The 3,951-nt window shown below is 41.3% G+C and overlaps 3 non-coding genes across 3 annotated transcripts; all 3 read left to right on the top strand.

Annotated features, from left to right (window-relative positions):
- The first annotated feature begins 1,572 nt into the window (after positions 1-1,572).
- TRNAP-UGG (transfer RNA proline (anticodon UGG)) lies at positions 1,573-1,644 on the top strand. Its single transcript has one exon. It is a non-coding gene; the product is annotated as a tRNA-Pro (tRNA).
- A 790-nt stretch (positions 1,645-2,434) lies between these two features.
- On the top strand, positions 2,435-2,506 carry TRNAP-AGG (transfer RNA proline (anticodon AGG)). The gene has a single exon. It is a non-coding gene; the product is annotated as a tRNA-Pro (tRNA).
- Positions 2,507-3,317: 811 nt separating this feature from the next.
- On the top strand, positions 3,318-3,388 carry TRNAP-UGG (transfer RNA proline (anticodon UGG)). Its single transcript has one exon. It is a non-coding gene; the product is annotated as a tRNA-Pro (tRNA).
- The last annotated feature ends 563 nt before the right edge of the window (positions 3,389-3,951 follow it).

Genomic DNA, 3,951 nt, shown 5'->3' with positions numbered 1-3,951 from the left:
CTAAAAACCGGATTCCCACCACCATCTATCCCAGAAGAATTCCCTCATCAAGACTCTATATCATAGAGCCCAATGCATCTCCGACCATGAACACATTTCCAGTGAACTCAAACACGTACGCCAAGCTCTTAAGGCTAATGGTTACTCCGACTACACAATCCGCAAAGCCATCACTCCAACCATCAAGAAGGATCCTGTTGAGGAGCCTTTCAAGACCATCACCTTACCCTACATTGCTGGGGTCACAAAAAAGATCTCCAAAATCCTGATTAACACAAGATCCAGGTCCGATTCAACACAGTACATAAAATCCGTGATCTGGTCCCGTCTGTAAAAGATGTGGTTCCAGACATACAGTACCCTGGCGTCTACAAACTAAGTTGCCTCTGTGGTAGCAGTTACATTGGAGAAACCAAACGACATGTCTCGGACCGCATCCGTGAACATAAGGCAGACCTGAAACGTAGGACAAACACCTCAGCCGTGGCAGATCACTGTTACAATTCAGTGGGGCTCACATGACATTGACTTCTCCAAGACAGAGGTTCTCTGCAAGCCATCTGGCTATCATGAGAGATTCGTTCATGAGGCGATCCACATATACAAACACAGAGACAATTTCAACCGAGAAGATGGATTCTGGCTTAGCAATCATTGGAAGGACGTAATAAACCATTTCGGATCTTAACTGATTGTGTTCACGTTAACGGTGACTTTCAGACCGCGTTCCACTCACTGGCATGGTGCAGTGTGCAGAGTAATGTATGGTGTCGTAATTGTACAGTAAACATATAGCAGTATGATACACATTAGGGTGGGTAGAATAATACATAGTGTTATATTAAAATGGATAAGGCAGCAACTGCAGCAGCAGCAGCAAGTGCAGCAGCAGCAGCAAGTGCAGCAGCAGCAGCAAGTGCAGCAGCAGCAGCAAGTGCAGCAGCAGCAGCAAGTGCAGCAGCAGCAGCAAGTGCAGCAGCAGCAGCAACTGCAGCAGCAGCAGCAACGGCAGCAGCAGCAGAAACTGCAGCAGCAGCAGCAACTACTGCAGCAGCAGTAACTACAGCCCTTTGATGCTGTTAATCCTGCATAATGCACATGCATATGCAGTACTAATTACATTCCTGCATTTCCCATAAATATGCTAAATTCCTGTTGATATGCAAATTCCTTTGTCAATGCGCCCAGCTTATATATATGCTCCAAGCTCGTGTGCTGTTTCATTCAGACTCTGTCGCCTCGACGGACCTGGTTTTCACCTGAGGACGGCTGCGTTGTGGCCGAAACGTCGTGAGAATTGTTTTATTATGTTTTATTTTTATTATTTTATTACTTCCCTTCTACGTGACTTTACCGAAAGAACCAAGAAGATGAATCCCTGCAGTCACGAAAGCTTTAAATCGAAATTTATAACCATGAATTTTCAAACCAACATCTTAGTATTAAGAACACTTTCAAAACATATTTGTGCCAAAAATGCTCATTATCTCTCAGCAAAGTTACATCTCATGAGATAATCGAAGTGTTGATTCAACCTCATTTTCATACATTATTCACTGTTTGAAAATGAGTGGCTCGTTGGTCTAGGGGTATGATTCTCGCTTTGGGTGCGAGAGGTCCCGGGTTCAAATCCCGGACGAGCCCAGGCTCTATTTTCTTGGGGACTGGTCAATTTTGAACTGGCCCTGGCTTTTATCTTCACAACTTTTGCTGCACATCATGCTGAGGTATGGGCAATCAGTGCTATCAATGACATAGCGTAGGGACTCCGTTCATCCATAAATTAGCAATCATGATAATTTATTTACACCAATGATGATACCATGATACAAATCAAAATTGGTGTAAAATAAGCAATTCACGAAATCGCATCATTGAAAGGGTTTGTGCCTGACTCAATCTGGGCAAATTCTTGACTCATTGTCCTATTCTCTTTCAGTTTACTATTCAAAAGTTATGATTTTTACATGAAGCCTCGTATACAAGTAGTCGTATTTATGCGTTATGTGGACACAAAGATAGCTTGTTGGTCTCGGGTATGGTTCTCGCTTTGAATGCAAAAAGTTCCGGATTCCAAGCCCGGTCGTTTTCTTTTTCTGGGATGAGTCGGCCATCATGATGACAGTACACGAAGACTCCTGCGACCTCAGTTGTATTCATCTCAATAGAGTGTTAGAGTGTGTGGTGAGTCAAGTTAGAAATGTCCTTAAATATTGGTTCCCATATAATTGTTTTTGTTATAGAAAAGTGATATTGCTGTTCGTACAAGTCTATAACCATGCATTTTCAAACCAACATCTTGGATTAAGAGCAATTTCAAAACTTTTTTGTGCCAAAAATGCTCATTATCTCTCAGCAAAGTTACATCTCATGAGATAATCGAAGTGTTGATTGAACCTCATTTTCAAACATTATTCACTGGTTGAAGTGGAGTGGCTCGTTGGTCTAGGGGTATGATTCTCACCTAGGGTGCGAGAGGTCCCGGGTTCAAATCCCAGACGAGCCCAAGCGCCATTTTCTTTGGTATTGGTCGACAAAAACCCAAGTCAATTTTGAACTGGCCCTGGCTTTTATCTTCACAACTTTTGCTGCACGGCATGTTGAGGTATGGTCAATCAATACTATCAATGACATGGCGTCGGGACTCCTTCGTTCATCAATAAATAAACAATTGCCTTTATATCATGATAATAACTTGACACCAGATGATATCATGATTAAAATCTAAATTAGTGTAAAATAAGCAATTCAAGAAATCGCGTCTTTGAAAGGGTTTGTGCCTGACTCCATCTGGGCAAATTCTTGACTCATTGTCCTATTCTCTGTCAATTTACTATTCAAAAGTCATGCTTTTTAATGAAGCCTCGTATACAAGTATTCGTATTCATGCGTCATGTGGACGCAAAGGTTGCTTGTTGGTCTAGGGGTATGGTTTTCGCTTTGGATGCAAGAAGTTCCGATTTCCAAGCCCGGTAGTTTTTTTTTTCTGGGATGAGTAGACAATTATAAGAACAATACATGAGGACTCCTGCAACCTGAGTTTTATTATCTCAATAAAGTGTTAGAGTGTGTGTGAGTATAGTTAGAAATTTCGTAAAATATTGGTTTCCATTCACAGTTTTTGTTATAGCAAAGTGATATTGCTTTTTGTACAAGTCTATAACATGATTTCTACCAACATCTTAGTATTAAGAACACTTTCAAAACTTATTTGTGCCAAAAATGCTAATTATCTCTCAGCAAAGTTACATCTCATGAGATAATCGAAGTGTTCATTGAACCTCATTTTCATACATTATTCGCAGCTTGAAGAAGATGGCTCGTTGGTCTAGGGTATGATTCTCGCTTTGGGTGCGAGAGGTCCCGGGTTCAAATCCCGGACGAGCCCAGGCACCATTTTCTTTGGGACTGGTCAATTTTGAACTGGCCCTGGCTTTTATCTTCACAATTTTGCTGCACATCATGCTGAGGTATGGGCAATCAGTGCTATCAATGACATAGCGTAGGGACTCCGTTCATCCATAAATTAGCAATCATGATAATTTATTGACACCAATGATGATACCATGATTAAAATCAAAATTGTGTAAAATAAGCAATTCACGAAATCGCATCATTGAAAGGGTTTGTTCCTGACTCAATCTGGGCTAATTCTTGACTCATTGTCCTATTCTCTGTCAATTTACTATTCAAATGTCATGCTTTTTAATGAAGCCTCGTATACAAGTACTCGTATTTATGCGTTATGTGGACACAAAGGTAGCTTGTTGGTCTCGGGTATGGTTTTCGCTTTGGATGCAAGAAGTTCCGAATTCCAAGCCCGGAAGTTTTATTTTCTGGGATGAGTCGGCCATCATGAGGACAATACACGAAGACTCCTGCGACCTGAGTTGTATTCATCTCAATAGATTGTTAGAGTGTGTGGTGAGTCAAGTTAGAAATGTCCTTAAT

This window comes from Lethenteron reissneri, unplaced genomic scaffold (genome assembly GCF_015708825.2).
Source record: "Lethenteron reissneri isolate LAM-NWPU_2019-01 unplaced genomic scaffold, ASM1570882v1 scaffold_772, whole genome shotgun sequence".
In the NCBI taxonomy this organism is placed as follows: Eukaryota; Metazoa; Chordata; class Hyperoartia; order Petromyzontiformes; family Petromyzontidae; genus Lethenteron; species Lethenteron reissneri.
This window is presented reverse-complemented; position numbering and strand designations above follow the sequence as displayed.